Below are 19,687 nucleotides of genomic sequence, written 5' to 3' on the forward strand. Positions count from 1 at the left end.
GCTCCTTGTGGTAGCAGTTTCACATTCTAACCATTCTCTTAGTAAAGAAGTTTCTCCTGAATTCCTTATTAGATTTATTAGTGAGTGTCTAATATTTATGATCCCTAGTTTTAAACTCCCCACAAATGGAAAATCTTCTCTACGCCTACCCTATCTTAATTTTAAAGGCTTTATTATGGAGAATAAAAGATTGCTCAGAATGTTATCGTGCTTTTTAAATGTTGTGGTGTATGTGCCTTTAAGAGCCCCAGGTGTGCTGTAATGCCGGTAATTGCCACTCGGGCTATATAAGCCTGTATATTGTGTATATCCGTTAGAACCCCCCCCCAGACTTTGCTTAGTAAATACCTATGAACCAACTCCTGTCTTCAGTGTCTTTACCAACACACGGACACTACAGTGGCGACGAAGTGGAAACGGACTTACCTGCAATTCGGCAGCACCTCAAGGACATCGATTCCTCGGGCGTCCAGAAGACTCAAGGAAGTGAGAGAAGCTGTGGTTTCACCAACTGGCCAAGCTGGTGGCAGGTACTGCGCTAATCCTTCCTGGGCGTCAGGCTGGGGCTCCAGCGGCGGGCTCTACAGCTGAGACAGGCAGCGAAATCGGAGGCAAGCAATAACGGACTGGGAGGGAGCACTCGGGAGACGGCCGGTGCGGCAAGCAGGTCAGAGTTCAGACCTCCGGCGGGAACAAGTCTCCAACAGTAAATTTAAAAAAAAAGAGAACGGAAACCGCAGTAAACAGCGTTGTTATCGGCAGCAGCGGCGGGAAAGCGTGGGAAGCGCCATATCTTTGCTACAGAAAAGAAAAAAAAGCGCGGGAAGCGCCATATCTTTTCTGAAATGCCTAAATCTGGTAATATTGATGCTTTTGATAGCGAAATAGAGGATTGGACCACATACGTGGAAAGAGTAGAGGTATATTGCACTGCAAATGGAATAGAAGATGAAAAAAAAGCTTCAGTACTTCTGAACTTAATGGACGCAAAGACATACGGGCTGTTACGAAATTTAATCACTCCAGCCAAACCAATGGACAAGAATTTTAAAGAAATTGTTGATACCCTGCAGGAGCACTTAAACCCAACACCGCTGCTGATAGTGGAACGATTCAAGTTCTTCAAGAGAAATCAACACAAGAATGAAAGTAACGCTGATTACCTCACCGAATTAAGAAAGCTATCAAAGTACTGCCAATTCGGGGCAGGACTATCAGATTATCTTCGAGACAAATTCGTTTGCGGTCTCTTAAGTGAAGGAACACAAAAAAGACTGCTTTCTGAAAAAGATTTAACATTGGACAAAGCTTTCAGTATGGCTGTATCATACGAAGCAGCAGCAAAAGGAGCTGCAGAGATACAACAAAAGACACAGGACTTCGGCACCCATGAAATGACACAGGGTTTCGAAAGATGTTATCGCTGCGGCAGATCCACCCATAACCAGAGGGACTGCTGGTTCAAGGACAAAGCATGCAGGCAATGCGGGAAGATTGGACACATTGCACGGGTATGCCGATCTGGACAAAATAAATCCACTGACAGAAAAAAAAAAATCAATAAAGAAAAGTACAGGAAGGTACAAATGATGACGGACAGTAGCTCCAAAGACCAGAAGAGCGATAGCGACTTCGAAAACAAGAGACTAAGCTGTCTCAAATTACATAATGTACTTACCAAAGATGATTACCAAACCATTTGGGTTACCCTCACAATAGCAGGGTCCCCAGTCAAAATGGAGCTAGATACAGGATCAGCTCTAACCGTAATAAATCGACGGGATTACGAGAGGCTATTTTCGCATATACCTCTAAAAGACACATCCATTATCTTAAAAACATATACGGGGCAGAAAGTATACCCCAAAGGAAAAATAAGGGTGCCTGTTGTATACAACGGCAAAGAAATACAAAAGTTGTATTTATACATTCTACAAGATGGTGGTCTACCGTTGTTGGGACGTGAATGGATCAGGAAGATACGTTTAGACTGGCACTCCATTCAGGCACTGACGGTGACCAGTAAGGAAAAAAACAATGATGACATCATACCTGACGATTAAAAGACATCTTGGCCAACGCCAAAGAAGTGTTTCAAGAGAAACTAGGAACCTTGAAAGGCATCACCGCCTCAATAAAAGTGGAAGATGCAGCAATTCCCAAATTTTTTAAGGCAAGACCGGTGCCATACGCAATACGTCCAGCAGTCGAAGCAGAGCTGGAGAATTTGGAAAAAGCAGGCGTATTATCCAAAATAGATTGGAGCGAATGGGCAACACCCATTGTTCCAGTCATGAAAAAAGCATTGAATAAAGATAAATCTGAAGAACAGAGAAAAATTCGCATCTGTGGTGACTTCAAGATGACTGTAAACCCGGTCCTTCACACAGTACAGTATCCTCTTCCGAGGATAGAAGATATTTTCGCCTCACTATCCGGAGGGAAACGTTTCACCAAAATTGACTTGGCACAGGCATATCTACAGATGGAGGTTGAGGAGGCCTCTAAAAAATATCTCACGATAAACACACACAAAGGCCTGTACCAGTACAATCGACTGGTTTTTGGAGTAGCATCAGCTACAGCTATCTGGCAAAGAGCTATGGAGCAAGTCCTGCAAGGGATTCCGGGGACTCAATGCTACCTAGCCGACATCCTTGTAACAGGAGAAAACGACAACGAGCACCTTGCCAATTTGGAGCAGGTGCTCACTAGGCTGAAAGAACGGGGCCTACGAGCGAATCGCCCCAAGTGCGAATTTTTCCAAAATCAGACATCATATTGTGGCCACATAATTAATAATGAAGGGTTGCATAAGTCACCTGAAAAAATTGAAGCGCTTATAAAAGCCCCAGCACCTGAAAATGTTTCACAATTAAGGTCGTTCCTGGGATTAATAAATTACTATCATAAATTTTTACCGAACTTATCAACTCTTCTACACCCTCTTAATGAACTTCTACAAACAGGAGTGATTTGGAAATGGAACGAAGACTGTAAACGTGCCTTCCATAAATGCAAAGACTTAATCACATCCGAAGAAGTTTTGGCTCATTACAGCCCATCACTGCCAATCAGACTGGCGTGCGATGCATCCCCTTACGGCATAGGAGCAGTATTATCCCATAAATTCCCTGATGGCTCAGAACGGCCAATAGCTTTTGCGTCACGCTCATTAAACTCAGCTGAGCGTAACTATGCCCAAATCGACAGGGAAGCACTCAGCCTGGTATGGGGAGTGAAGAAATTCAACCATTACCTACACGGACAAAAATTTACCTTGTTGACTGACCATCAACCCCTCATCTCCATATTCAACCCTAAAAAAGGTGTTCCCATTATGACAGCGCAAAGGCTACAGAGGTGGTCCCTTTTTCTAGGGGCACACCAATACAACATAGAATACAAAGGGTCAAAACAGCATGGGAATGCTGACGGTTTATCGCGCCTACCGTTGCCAACGGTAGAAGAGGCACCTACAGTAGACCCAGTAGAGATGTTCCACTCTACCATAGTGGAATGTCTACCAGTGACAAATTCTGCCATTGAAAGGGAGACGAGAAATGACCCGACTCTCTCACGGGTCTACGATTTAACAGTGAAGGGATGGCCAGTACATGGCGAACCACTGTTGCCAGCATTCTCGCAAAGAAGAGAACAGCTGTCAGTGTGCCGAGGAACCTTGATGTGTGGATCCAGAGTGGTGATTCCACCCAAACTCCAGGATAAAGTGCTAAAGGAGCTTCACGAGGGGCATCTGGGTGGAGTGAAAATGAAGAACCTAGCTAGGGCGTTTGTATGGTGGCCAGGTATCGATGGAGACATCGAAGAAATGACCAAGAGCTGCCTAGGATGCCAGAAGGTCCAAAACGCTCCACCACAAGCCCCTCTACATCCATGGGAGTGGCCCTCATCTCCCTGGCAAAGGGTGCACATCGACTTTGCTGGTCCATTTATGGACTCAATGTTCTTAATCGCGGTTGATGCACACTCCAAGTGGCTGGAGGTAATAAAGATGTCCTCCACCACCACGGAAAAAACCATCACAGTATTAAGGACCATATTTGCCAGGAATGGGCTGCCGGAACAGATATGTTCTGATAATGGACCGCAATTTGTGTCCGAAGAATTCAGAAAGTTCTTAAAAAACAATGGGGTTAAGCACTACACGTCCGCCCCATACCATCCCGCCACCAATGGATTGGCTGAAAGGTTTGTCCAGACCTTCAAGAAGGCCATAAAGGCCATGGGTAATGAAGACATAAAACTTCAGCACAAGGTGGATAACTTCTTATTCGCATACAGGAATGTAACACATATGGTTACCAACCAAACTCCCGCCATGATGTTCTTCAATAGAAACCTAAGATGCCGGCTGGATTTGGTCAAGCCCAACATCAGAAGGGACGTGGCGAACCGGCAGTTTCAAGGCATGAATGAAAGGCCAACTAGGGCCTTCCAGATAGGTCAACAGGTTTTGGCCCGGGACTACCGTACTGAGAAATGGCAGCCTGGAACTATCTGCACACGACTAGGACCACTGATGTATACCGTGGACATCGGAGAAAGCATAATAAGGCGCCATGCTGACCAAATCATAAAGTCATCTGAAAAGGGACAACCTACACCACAACTCTATACATCTAATGATGAAGTAGAGATACCCATATCTACCTCCGATCCGGTGATACTGGAACCCGATGAACCCGACACTGGCATTCAAGCCGAATCAGCCTTGCCAGAAGAACCTACTACACAACCAGAAACTACTACACCCCCGAGGTGTTATCCGGACCGAGTCAGGAAGCCTCCTGAGAGACTAACTTATAATTAATTAACTACAGCAATGTATATTATTTTGCTCATAACTTGTAATTAATAATTACTTAAAATATGATGTACTGGTTAGCTAAAAGAGGAGGAATTGTGGTGTATGTGCCTTTAAGAGCCCCAGGTGTGCTGTAATGCCGGTAATTGCCACTCGGGCTATATAAGCCTGTATATTGTGTATATCCGTTAGAACCCCCCCCCCCAGACTTTGCTTAGTAAATACCTATGAACCAACTCCTGTCTTCAGTGTCTTTATCAACACACGGACACTACAGATGTGGGGTAGAAAAAGCCCTGACACTCAGATTCAAATCTTTTACAGATACTTGCAGTTCCTTATATGACATGATCACAGCTTGCGCGATTTGTTGTACGGTTTGCATCAGAGTGCGTTTTACAGCTCGTCCAATGGGTCATTAAGTAAGTGGGCCATACAGTGCAGTACTGAGCAATGCAGACCAGCAAGGTTCTAGGTTTCATCTCTGAGTTAACTAATCTCAACTGCTGCAGCCGTAAGAATGCTCATAGACCCGAGACAGCGAACAATTAGCCAGGGTTCCTATTCCTGACCGCTATCCAGTGACCTGTGCTGTAAGTGGCCATACGTGGGTGTCAGAGGTAAGGCCAGTGTCGGATTCAGCTATGATTGTCTGATGCTTGAATAGCCAATCGGCACTTGTTGTCTGGGTTTACGCTTGAAGAGCAGTCCTGAGCTGAAGTACCAGAGATTCATCTGTGTTGTGGCACCATCCTTCACTGTAAGCGACTGACTCCTGGAGAGAAGGAGTAAGGAGAGAAAATTGAGGGCAAACTAGGGAAGAACAGAGTTTTGCTCATGAATCCGCTCATGTGACAAGAAGGAACTGACGTAATAAAACTCATTACACACTTGGTTTGAGCTTAAAGCAAGGCTTTAATCAACTTGTTTCTGAACATGGATGTCTAGTTGTACTTCACTAGCTCCTTGTCTTACAAAATGTCCCTGGGAAGCTGGGACCCACGCCCAAGTATTTATACTCCTTGGATGGTGCCACCAGCTGGCCATCCAGCGTTATTTCATAAGTAATTTCTTGATGATGAGCTTTATAACAGGAACTGATTCATTTTTCCTCCCCTTGCCCTTTTTAAGTTTCCCCAGATCATTCTCATTGTAGTATAATGGGCCTTTCCCGTGACATGCTATAACCAGCTGCATCCTCCACTCACTGCCTTTCCCTGAATTCATGTCTGAGATTGGAAGCTCAATGTGTGAGCAATCGTAGGCACCAACACCAGTTGAAGAGCTCCATGACACTTGTCTTGCGGGATGAATACACTGCACCACTGTACTGCATAAACGTACAGGTTTACTGAAAAATAATCTCACCAGGATAGTCAGTACTTAATCTTTAACAGATACTAGGTGGCTGTGACTGAACTCTTTATCACTATGAGTTAACTTCAATATGTAAATCGTCAGGTAAATGATTAAAACCTATAAGCAGATTTAAAAACCTGTGAGAACTAGCCGGTGAGATGTATTGGTGTTGAGCATCCACATTGCTTTCCAAGTACCCGTCATCAACCCCCTCAACTTCCTTAACAAAAAGGATACCACTTGCTGAATGTCCAAACTGTGCAAAGAATCCTGCATGTCAACATGAGATTTGTTGGAAGTTGCTACAATGCATTCATCCTTTGGAATTAGACCCTCCCTGAGCTCTTCAAGAAAGAAAATCATCTCAGTGGATGCCTTATGCATGACAAGTCATACCTCCTGCTCCCACAGATAATGAGCCCACATAGAGTTCCACAAACAGCAGCAGAGGAGCACTACAATGAGGCACCAGCCTCTACCAGAGTGGTTATTGAGGGGACCATTGAGGCCTAAAAAGGAGATGCTTTTTCTGTCTTCACAAATGAGGAGCTGCTTTGCAATAAGCTCTAGCTCATGCAACCCACATAGCTGTAGCCTTCTATGCCGTGTCCAATTTTGCCATCCAATAAGGCCGGGACATTGACATTCCCAGGGAGCTGGCCGTATCTTCTTTGGAGGCAGAACTACATGGAGTAGAACATCAGGATGACCATCACCACTTGGTTAACTCCTTTTACCCCACCTCAAATAAAGGACAAATCCTTCAATCCAGTGCCCATTCTGGAACATCACAACATGTCAGACCTCTTTGCCCCTACTTACCCTTGCCAATAAGGATCATCTAATTGAATACATTAGCAGGAAATAAGTACACCCTTTCCTGTATGATTATAATCACCATGAAGAACAAAGCACAACACAAATGCACATTCCCCTTTAATACAACAAACACCAAAGTGAACTGAAGCCAACCTCTTTCCTTACACCATGTTTCCTTTTGGTGGCTAAACGTGTCTTTCTTTCTCCTATTCTCGTGCTTCTCCTAAGCATAATGCCAGCAAGAAAAGGCTCATGGGTCTGAGGTGGTCCTCTTCTCATGGCTGCTTGCTATGGGATGGAGCCACAGCTGGCTCCATCTCTGAGGCTTGCGCCTGGGCAGCCTGGTGTCATCTCCGATATGTCACTGGCATGGTGCTCTGAGGAGGAAGGCTGGTTGCCTGGCATCTACGGTTGTCCTGAGAAACAGCAGCCTCAGGCAGGTCACTTCCAGCCATTACCATTCCACTGTGCGTTAGATCTCTGTCCCCACTGACCAGCAGGATGGCTGGTCTAATTGCAGCTATCAGATCCTAAAAGCCCTGAGAGATAGTGGCTGGCATCCCAGCCCCCAGGGTCCGAAAGCCAGTACACAGGATACTGTCCAATCTGTCGGGGATGCCCTCTACAGTGCCCTGCCTCTCATGGCCATTATGCGCAAGTGAATGGGCCATACCTGATCCTGAGAAGCTCTCACTGTTTGCAAGTAGGGAGTCAAAAATCTTCCGGTGGTCTTGCACTCCCACAGCCAGTCAGGAGGAAGTCCCAGGCCAACTAGGCTCAAAGCAAAAATGAGCTCTAAGAAGTCGTTCCCAGCAGCTGTAAACACTGCCTGAACTTTCAGCAATCCTCGGGCCCAAAAACCCCTCACTTCCGCCAGTCTCAGCTGATCCTGGCAACAGCTGAACCTTATATTTCTCATTCCAGTTTATCCTTAGGAAGGATGTGATTGCATTGGAGAGGGTGCAGAGGAGATTTACCAGGATGTTACCTGGGCTGGAGCGTTTCAGCTATGAAGAGAGACTGGACAGGCTGGGGTTGTTTTCCTTGGAGCAGAGAAGGCTGAGGGGGGACCTGATTGAGGTGTACAAAATTATGAGGGGCATAGATAGGGTAGATAGAAAGGAACGTTTCCCCTTTGTAGAGGGGTCAATAACCAGGGGGCATAGTTTCAAGGTAAGGGGCAGTAGGCTTAGAGGGGATTTGAGGAAAAAAAATTTCACCCAGAGGGTGGTTGGAATCTGGAACTCACTGCCTGAAAGGGTGGCAGAGGCAGGAACCATCACAACATTCAAGAAGCATTTAGATGAGCACTTGAAACACCATAGCATACAAGGCTATGGACCAAGTGCTGGAAAATGGGATTACAATAGACAGGGCTTGATGGGCAGCGTGGACACAATGGGCCGAAGGGCCTCTTTCTGTGCTGTATAACGCTATGGGCTCAATTTTCCAAGCCCCGAGGAGGCGGGTTTGGAGGTGGGAATGGTGGGAAAATTGCAGAATCGGGGGGCAGGAACCCATCCCGCCCTCAACCCACCTCCGTGCCAATGTCCCAGGAAGTGGGTACCTGACCTGTGCTGGGAGCCGCCTCCCCGGGGCGGGAAGGGGATTAGTGCCGATTAACTGCCTGTTAACAGGTAGTTAACAGGCAGTTTTTTGCCTAATCCCTATTTTTAGCCCTGAAGTGTGGGCTGTCCGACGGCTCCGAACCACACCAAGTTAGCGAGGCGGACCGTCGGTCTGAAGGGGTTGGAGGGGTCGAGATGTCCGTTGTGCAGGTGAGTGATGGGTGCATGTGTGCAGAGGTAAGTGTGTGAGGTAAGTGTAAAGTGTTTTAATAAGTTTTTCTTACCTTTACTTTCTCCTGCAGGCTTCCTTCCTTCAGTTCTCGGGAGTCCCTCAGCTCACCGGCACAGAAAGCAGAATGGCCGCTGAACTGTCAAAAGCTGCAGCCTCTGCTTTCTGGTCTGGAGAGATCTCTAACTGAGTCTGAGTAGAAGGACTCAAGTTAGAAGACAGATTGTCAGTGTTTGACAGCTTCACAGAGCTGTCAAATGCTGATTTTTCATCTGTCAAAAGCTCTTGACAGATGAAATGTCAATCACTGACGTCACCAGTAACCAGGTGTCCCTTAATTGGCCTGCTGAGCCCGCTGGGCGGGCTTAACAAGGTCAATCAAGGGAAAATAGCGTGGGTTGGCCCAAAAAGTGGGAATCCCGCCTCCAAAAGCCCCCCATTGACAAAATCGAGCCCATATGACTTAGTGCATGGCGAGCACAAAGTCAGGAAATCCAGGGCTGCAGCGCCCCTGGCCCTCCTTTCAATATCAGCTGCATGGGGACTCGACGGTTGGATCTCATTTGGAAAGTCGGACGCTTCACTTTCTTTGAGGCAGAAAAACTGTGGAGGCAGTTTTCGCACCAATTTGCTGGCCATTAAAGTGATGTTGCCCTGATTTTAGACCCCAGAGACACAAACACGCCATGGAATTTCAGGGCCCCGGTGTCCAGAACAGATTCGACCCTCAGTGGACGGCTCTGCAAGTACCAGCTGACCATCACAGAATCACAGAAAACCCACAGTGCAGATAGAGGCCACTTCGGCCCATCGAGCCTGCACCGACACATATCCCACCCGATCCCCGTAACCCCTACACCAACACACATCCCACCCTATCCCCGTAACCCCACGTATTTAATCCCCCTAACACTAAGGGTCAATTTATCATAGCCAATCAACCTAACCCGCACATCTTTGGACTGTGGGAGGAAACCGGAGCACCCGGAGGAAACCCACGCAAACACGGGGAGAATGTGCAAGAAAGATTGTAAACTTTGCTAAAAATCAATAACAACTTCTAAAATGAAACTAATAAAATAAACGTTAAAACATGAGTTTATTTTAAAAATAAAAATGATAAATTTTTGAAAAAAGTTTGGGCTAAAATCCCGTCCGCTCTGAAAGAACAATGTGGGTGAGTAGGAAGTGTTAAATATCCAAGTGGTGAGTCATAATTTTCTACAGATGTACAGTAAAAGCATTTCAGTTCTAGTAATTCAATAGCATTTTGATGGAAATGTTTGCTTTGGCTATAACATTTTTAAAAAATCTTTAATTTCCTTCACCCAGCTTGATGAGTGAATGTGGAAAGCAACCATTGACTCAGTAAGGTCATTTTATTAGAAATGTAGAATAAACGATTACATTTATAATGTTATTACATCAAACTATACAGCGTAACATTTCATTTGCACTTCTGTCAGTATAATGAAAATTTTTGCGGCTTTCAATGCAGTTGTAATCTGCGACCTCAACGGTACTTCGATCAGAGCCAGGCTTAATCCCCTGGTACCAGGTTTGAAACCCAGGCTGTGCGTGTGGACATCAGGTAAGGAGGTTCAGACGTGACTGCCACAGCCTGGAAACACACGACCTCAGCTCACGCACCAAGGTAGCCATTTGGGTGAAGTACTGGACGGCTACCAAAGTGCCACAGATGGAACCATATCCTGGCGAGAGTCAGCACCTTCAGAAGAGGACAAAAATTGGAACAGAAAAACATAAGTTCAGGTTTTTGGTCATTGATAGGTTGAGGCATCTTTGCTACGTTTTATTTGTTTATCGTTTATTTACTATTTGCTCAATAGCCTAAACTGCTGGGATCATGCGGGATTTAGTAGGAGTGAATGGAACGATTCTGCTGCCTGATTTAAAAGGAGATGGATTTTACCAAAAGACATTCAAGCAATTGCGGCACCATTGGTGAGTGAGGCACAATAGGATTCTGCTGTGTGCTAGTATATGATTCCAATAGGGCAATTATGAATGTACAATTATATCAACATTGAGACAATAACACCATTGTGACAAGCTATCGTAACACTGTCACATCCCCTTCACATAACACACAGACTCAAAATGTTCATTTGGAATGTGATTTGCCCCTTGCATTATTCTTCCTTTTGCTAATTTGACTAACCTTCACTTTTGGCTTTAGATCTGGTATTTCTTACATTATTTACCTGATGACAGAAAATATAATATTTGGTCGATGTGTCGCCGCATAATATGGCACCTGATAGGACCAGAGTGTGTCATGAGACAGTAACCACATCAAAGAGCTTAGACCAGTAACCTCTGACCCCCAAGAAACTCCAGGTTTCATCCTTGAAACACATTCCATCAATGTGTTCGCTTTTATAATTTATATACAAGTGCAGTTTGTGGATGGTGATTTGATTCCATTTACAGCTACAATGCTAGGTGGTGTTAAAACATTGTCAGTCAGTAGACCTGCAATTGAATGAAGTGACAACTGAGCGGAAATTTTACCAGGGTTTATTTCACTTTGGGTTCCAGAGGGAACTGCTTGTCCGACATACAGTTCTGGATGAGCAGAAATTTTCTCCAATTAAATATTGGGAAGACCGAAGCCATTGTTTTCGGTCCCCGCCACAAACTCCGTTCCCTAGCCACCGACTCCCTCCCTCTCCTTAACATCTGTCTGAGGCTAAACCACACTGTTCGCAACCTTGGTGCCATATTTGACCCCGAAATGAGCTTCCGAACAGATATCCGCAGCATAACAAAGACCACCTACTTCCACCTCCGTATCATCGCCCGTCTCTGCCCTTGCATCACCTCATCCGCTGCTGAAACCCTCATCCATGCCTTTGTTACCTCTAGATTTGACTATTCCAACGCACTCCTGGCTGGCCTCCCACATTCTACCCTACATAAACTTGAGGTCATCCAAAACTTGGCTGCCCATGTCCTAACTCGCACCAAGTCCCATTCGCCCATTACCCCTGTGCTCGCTGACCTACATTGACTCCCAGTTAAGCAGCGCCTTGATTTCAAAATTCTCATCGTTGTTTTCAAATCCCTCCATGGCCTCACCCCTCCCTATCTCTGTAATCTCCTTCAGCCCCACAACCCCCCTGAGATATCTGCGCTCCTCTAATTCTGCCCTCTTGAGGATCCCTGATTATAATCACTCAACCATTGGTGGCTGTGCCTTCTGTTGCCTAGGCCCTAAGCTCTGGAATTCCCTGCCTAAACCTTTCCGTCTCGCTACCTCTCTTTCCTCTTTAAGACGCTCCTTAAAACCTACCTCTTTGACCAAGTTTTTGGATAGCTTATCATTGATTCTATCCTATTCTGCAATATATCAACCTATTGGCCTAATGACAGTGACAAACAGTAAGGGATGTGTGCGTTTGTGTGTGTATATACGCATGTGTGCATGTGTGTGTGCATGTCTATATCAGGATCATAAATCCATAAGGAAGTATGCAAAGCGAAAAGGCCATTCAGCCCATCATGTCCTCTCCTTCCGTAAACTGTGCACAATCCGCCCGGTCATGCATCCACCCATTTAATCTCCTGAGGGAAAGTTCCATGCCCATAATCATAATCTCTGATCCTTGAAAATAATCAAACACAGCTCCAAAATATTCATCCATCCTCATCTCTCCACTCCTCAACCCTGAACTACACCAGAAGGTGTATTTGAACACTCAGCTGCTCACAGTGCCGTAATAATTAATGGTGTGGTAAAAATCCCAGAATGCACACATGCCTTGCTAACAATTCTGAAATGATCAACGCAGGCCAGAAACTCACATATCAGACAGATTTAAACATTGGCCGAGGTGGGACCTGCAGATTTATACCAGCCAATGAGTTCTTTTCTTCAATAAAGAATACGTGATCTATTTGAAATCTTCGCTTTCAGACGCAATAACGCCAAATGATGAGAAGAATAGAACTATTGGTATCTTCTTTTTGTTTTTCTCAATTCTTCCTTCCCCCCACCCCCCCCCTCCTCCCTGATAGGAACTCCTGACCTCCTCCCCTCAAGGCACCGACTCATGCTAGAATCAGAGCTCACAGGTGCTAGCCGACTTCAGGTACCTCACCCAAGTACCTGTTCTTCACATGTGAGCCTTCACAGTAAATGTCAGCGGACTATTTGGCTATTCATCACCATAGAGCTCATTTTATCCCCATCAAACGCCCACACATGTGCACTTTCCAGTATAGGTCACTGGATAATGATCACGAGCAGGAACCATGGCTGATTTCCGCATCCCCCTCCCCCCACCCAACCACTCCCTTCTAAATGGGCACTGTGGCCAGCTGTAGAAACCCCATTGTGTACTAGTTGAGATCAGCCAAGTGAGCACAGTCCAAGGATCAAAGTAAAGACCCCCCTGAACCATATGGCTCAGTACCACTCCATACAGTATGGCTAATCGGCACACCATTGGAGTGGCTATTTGAATAGAATTCCGATAGTAACAGCCGAAATATTATACTCTTAAATGGTGCTGGGAGATGACATTCAGAAGGAGCAGGGATGTAAGTCTTTATGGTGTAGTAGTCTGACGTATTACAGTAATGTTATCAGCCTTTATACTGGTACTTCTAGCTTCTATGTTTTTTATAGTGATAGGCGTGTGACACCAGTCCCCTATCTGCTGGCCAGGGCAAAGCTTCATACTTTACATTTTTGTCAAATTTGACAGACATTTTCCCCAGGAGGATTAAATCCCATTCTTTTCCAAATTGGGGTCAGTCTGGTAACAATGAAAATGGCGTTTAAAATATCAAAACATTCCCATTACAAAAAGAAAGTCATGGTGCAAGAATTGGCAAAGTGCAGATAAATAAAGGGATATTGAGAAGCCCATTGCTGCTTGGGGTTTTACAACTAGGAGGGAGATGAGAGGAATCCTGGTCAGAGCAGCCACCTTGTTTTTGTTTGTTTGGCAATGCACTCTTCCCTGTTAAACTTTTCCCAAGATTGGCAACCAACTATCTGACAAAGCCCCATCGGCCCTCTCAGTGGATGTAATAGATCCCATTGCATTATTTCGAAGGAGAGCAGGGGAGTTCTCTCCAGGGTCTTGGCCAATATTTATCTCTCAACCAACATCACTAAAAACGAGATGATCTGATCATTATCACATTGCTGTTTGTAGGACCTTCCTGTGTGCAAATGGGCTGCCGCGTTACCTACATTACAACAGTACTTCATTGGTTGTAAAGCACTTTGGGACATCCTGCGGTCATGAAAGGCGCTATATAAATGCAAGTCTTTCTTTTCTTCAATATATCTGGTAAATCACATGAATGAAGCTGAAACCCTGTGAGATCTAGGGAAAAGAAAGTTGGTGTGGTATTTTAAAACTGGCCACGAAGAACGAAAGGTTAAAGGAATGGCGTTCAAAACCAGTACTACTGTGTGAGCTCTGAAAAAGGGAACTTATTTCCAAGCCTTAACTTCAAAGCCTTCCATTTATTCAATTGCACGAACTGAAAAAACATGCCAGTATGGATTAAATGGCAGTACTTGAAGTGGTCATCCAAGCTAAATATACCATATAGTGAACATCTGAAATTATATAAAAACAGAAAATGCTGGAAACACTCAGCAGGTCAGGCAGCATCTGTGGAAAAGGAAACAGAGTTAACGTTTTAGGTCGATGACCATTGACCTGAAACGTTAACTCTGTTTCTCTCTCCACAGATGCTGCCTGACCTGCTGAGTGTTTCCAGCATTTTCGGCTTTCATTTCAGATTTCCAGCCTCCGCAGTATTTTGCTTTTATCTGCCAATATAACCCTGGTGCAGTGCGGCATGCAGATCTATATAAGTTCCCTGAATCTGTGTCGGCAACACCTGGAGATGCTATTTGAATATTGACTATGAAAAACCTGCAGTGAACGTTTCAATATTTGAACTGCTTTGCGGCTTTTCTTTCTACCAGACGCCAACATGTTAAACTCAGCAGGCATAAAATTGCTTTATATTTTACAAGTCACTTAACAATGTGTTAGTTATTTGCTCTTTCTTTTACACTAGTTTACACAGCATAGAGCCAATTTTACAAGCCTCTGGCAGGCATGGGTTGGAAAATCAGCCCTTCAACCTTGCACATCCAATTCACAGCATGCCCAATTTTCCAACGTGCAGTTTTGGGTGAGCCCAAAGTGGCTGTACTGCAGGCCTGCCTGAGCTTCATTGAAAGAAAGAATGAACCTGCACTTATCTAGCGTACCTTTCACACCCTCAGGATTTCCCAAAGCGCTTTGGCATGTGTAAGCAAATGAGGTCTTGTGCCAAATTTCCCAACTTCAGGCAAGGCTCTGCCTCCAGCGCCACATCACCCATTTAAAGTGGGAACATATTGGGCTGGATTTTGATACTGGAGGCATGTAGGAGGCGGGTCTGCAACTTTTGGGGTTGTAGTCCCGCCTCTATCGAGTTGTGGCCAACCCACTCGATTTTCCCTTGATTGACCTTGTTGAGCCCACCCAGCGGGCTCAGCAGGCCAATTAAGGGCCACCCGGCAACAGGTGACGTCACAGATTGACATTTCATCTGTCAAGAGCTTTTGACAGATGAAATATCAGCGTTTGACAGCTCTTTGAAGCTGTCAGGCACTGACAATCTGTACTCTAAGTTAATTCCTTCCTCTCAGGCTGATTTAGAGATCTCTTCAGAACAGAAAGCTGAATGCTGCAACTTTTGATAGCTCGTGGCCATTCTGCTTTCTGTGCCGGTGAGGTGAGGGACTCCCGAGACCTGAAGGAAGGAAGGCTGTAAAGGTAAGTAAAGCTTCTTTAAACACTTTACACACACCAAACACACTTACCTTTGCACTCATGCACCCATCACTCACCTGAACACCCGACATCTCGAACCCTCCAAGCCCTTCAGCCCGACGGTCCGCCTTGCTAACTTGGCGTGGTTTGGAGCCATCAGGAATCCCACACTTCAGGAATAAAAATAGGGATTAGGCTAAAAACTGCCTGTTAACTACCTGTTAACAGACAGTTAATCGGCACTAATCCCCTTCCCGCCTCGGGGAGGCGGCTCCCAGCACAGGTCGGGTATCCACCTCCGTTGAAACTGGCATGGAGGCGGGATGGGTTCGTGCCCCCCCCCCCGATTTCGGAATTTTAACCCCCCACATGCCTCCAATCCCGCCTTCACGGCCCAATGAAAATCCTGCCCGACGTCTCAACAGCTTGGCCTACTGTGGAATCATTTTTAAAGTAAGGTTGCTGTTGCTTTCAGTTGCACTTGAAGTCGAGTTTTTTTTTTGGCAGTGAGCATTTCTCTACTTCTGCATTGAAGATCTTGCATGCTTTTATTTCCTTCCACATGTCTGCCTTTTTGCCTCATTCCTTCAGTTTGTAAAGCCACACTTTCCTGAAGTCTGGCCAATTACCACAGTAGTACAAGTTACACCTAACGAGGTTACCAGGATGAGGCTGTTCTCATGGTCTTGCATGAAGTGGATAACGAGGAACCAATTCATCTTCAGGTGCAAAGACAGCTCAGATGATATGTTCACAGGCTTCAAAATCCCAGGATCTGTTCACAGACCACACCACTCCTGCCTAGGTCAAAGGAATCTGTTCTTCGCTGCCTCCATGTCACTACAGAGGCTTTTGCTGCGACTGACAATCTCAAGAACTGGGTGGCTGTTTCCATAACTGATAAGGTCACCACAGCATTAAGCTCCTAAGCCACTGGATCCTCTCTGCCCGCCGCAGATGACATATGCCAGAGATGCCAATCAACGGTGGAAAGGAGACACCAAGCAGAGTGAGCACAGGACCTTTACCACTCCAGGAAGTTACAGATGGAACCCATGTGGCCATGAGGGCTTTACAGGTCAAACTAAATGGATACATGAGCAGGAACAGTTACTGCACGATAAATGTACAAATAATTTTAGACTACAGAAATATGGGCTCTGATATTTACGAGGCGGCGGGGAGGGAGCAGTGGTGAGTGAAATGCCAGGAACGCGGAGGTCCTGCTGAATTTAATGGCAGAACCTCATTAGCATTTGTTTTTTACTCCATTTCGCGCACGGCGACTGGTCAGATTGAGAGGCTGGCCGACTCCCGGGTGGGAAAGCTTGCGGCAGAAGGCCGCAGCTGGGGATCAATGGGAATGATCCCCGGTAACTGGAGAATATTGGGGGGGGGGGTGTTTGGAATGCGGTAGCGAGGAGGGAGGGAGAGGTCGTGGGGAAGGAGAGATCACAGGGGCAGGGGGGCGGGGGGGAAAGAGATCCTGGGGTTGCCTTTTTATATTTGTTCCTGGGATGTGGGCATCGCTGGCAATGCCAGCATTTATTGCCCATCTCTAATTGCCTTTGAGAAGGTGGTGGTGAGCCGCCTTCTTGAACCGCTGCAATCCGTGTGGTGAAGGTACTCCCACAGGGCTGTTAGGGAGTGAATTCCAGGATTTTGACCCAGCGACAATGAAGGAATGCTGATATATTTCCAAGTCAGGATGTTTTGTAACTTGGAGGGGAACTTGGAGGTGGCGGTGTTCCCATGCGTCTGCTGCCCTGGTCCTTCTTGGTGTAAGAGGTCGCAGGTTTGGGAGGTGCTGCCGAAGAAGCCTTAGCGAGTTGCTGCAGTGATTCTTGTAGATGGTACACACTGCAGCCACGGTACGCCGGTGGTGGAGGGAGTGAATGTTTAAGGTGGTGGATGGGGTGCCAATGAAGCGGGCTGCTTTGTCCTGGATGGTGTTGAGCTTCTTGAGTGTTGTTGGAGCAGCACTCATCCAGGCAAGTGGAGGGTATTCCATCACACTCCTGACGTGCCTTGTAGATGGTAGAAAGGCTTTGGGGAGTCAGGAGGTGAGACACTTGCCGCAGAATACCCAGTTTCTAACCTGCCCTTGTAGCCACAGTATTTATGTGGCTGGTCCAGTTAAGCTTCTGGTCAATGGTGACCCCCAGGATATTGATGGGGGATTCAGCGATGGTAATGCCATTGAATGTCAAGAGGCAGTGATTAGACTCTTACTTGTTGGAGATAGTCATTGCTTGGCACTAGTGTGGCGCGCATGTTACCTACCATTTACCAGCCTGAAGATCGCGGGGCATGGGTGTGGGCGGTGGCGGGGTGGGGGGGCCAATCGAGGGGAGGGAGGCAGGTTGCGGCAGAAGAATTTCTTGAGGAGCTGGGAGGAAGCACGCCTGCTCCTCCTGGACTACAAGCAGTGCTGGAAAAGCACTCACCTGCTGGATCTGGCAGCTCCCGCCTCCCTTTAGCTGCCGGGATTACCGAGCCCTGGGAAACTCAGGCCTCGGCCTTTAAATTCAAATGGCTGCGAAATTCTGTGGAACGCAGCCTCATTTAAATATTATAATCACAGGCCCGCCTCTTCAGAGCGGGTTACTCAGTCACCCGCAAACCTACCACAATTAAACTGGAAATAGGCGCGTTCGTGGTGGGTTGGAATTAGGGTTCACATTTTTACTAATTTAATCCCTCTCCTGCCCATCGTCGGGTGGGGAGGGGGTTGGTGTTAAAATTCCCCCATGATCTTCCAAGTCAATTCTCATTATCCAGGGAGCAAGAATGGTGCATTTGTTCTGAAGCCAAGCACATGTCTTGCATTATTTGAATGTCCTGTTGGGAGATTAGAGCTACCCATTGTAACCTTGGCTGAGAACCCTAATCAGAACCTCCCACACACGAGTAAGGCACAGATGCAATGAGCCCCATGCCATCTCCTGAGGTACCGTCAAGCCCACTATAGAGATGCTGAAATAACTATTCCTTTTGTATGGAGCACTGAGGCAGCGTGCTTCTTGACAGTCTGACCAAATTCTCCCAAAATTATCAAAGAAAAGTCAGCCTGCAGTAGGATGAGGGGGAGGAACACAAGGCTTGCAAGCCTACAGGAAGAGAATGAAGGAAATTGAGGAGGGCGATATGGAGGGAGCTGATTTGCAGACGTGAAATTGGTGTAGAACTCTGATCGAGAACTGGTTCCAGTAATGGACACATCCCGCCACTGACTTTGTTTTTCCAATGAGATCCCACACACTGCAGGCCCTAAAAACATGGCGCGCATTCTTTCTATTCTAGCTGAAGGGCCATCTTTTAGCTGCCTCCCAACAACTATAATCTTTCCACTGCCCTACCGTGTTTCTCCTTAGTGACCATATAAGGTGTGCTTGGTGAAGCGCTCCCTGAGTGGATAAGGCAATTGTGGTGGCAGGTTGCTTTGGGTTGTGCTGCCTTGTTGGAATGGTCATGACCTTAAACCTCTGGGTGCAAGGTCACGAGCTATCCCTGCAACGGCTGGAGCCAGGTCTGATGTCAGTTCCTCAATGCTACGAGGGGCCTTGATTGACTGACGTGAGAGGATGCGTGGCTACCTTGGGAGGAAGCTGGCTCATTAGACACTGTTGCCCCAATCCCGTAGTTGGGCACCCCATCTGGATGGCCAGTGAAGGGTAGTGCATAAGGTCTGTCAGTTGCTGAGGGGGATGCTGTTCGATGTTGGCATCCTCAATGCCGTGAGGCTCCTCTGCAGATGGCCATGAAGATGCCACTCACTGTGAGTCACTTTGCATTCCCCCACAGGACTGAGTGACGTTGCCGTGCACAGCTGCACCTTCTCCACCAGCTGCTGAAGGCTGCTCTTAGCAGACTAAAAAAAAAATGTTGCAAAAAGCCTTTTCTTCCTGCATTAACTCCTGTCTCAAGGCAGGCCTGGTAGGATACGAATATCATGTAGGCTTGCAGCCTGGCCAGATCTTTTTACGTCCTCTCCTGCCACCTCCACTTGACCCATCTCACTTGTGAGGTGCGATTCACTTGGTGCACCTTCTTCAAACTCACTGCTAAA

Source organism: Somniosus microcephalus, chromosome 6, assembly GCF_052327205.1.
Source record: "Somniosus microcephalus isolate GS21.2 chromosome 6, FLI_Smic_1.0, whole genome shotgun sequence".
Classification (NCBI taxonomy): Eukaryota; Metazoa; Chordata; class Chondrichthyes; order Squaliformes; family Somniosidae; genus Somniosus; species Somniosus microcephalus.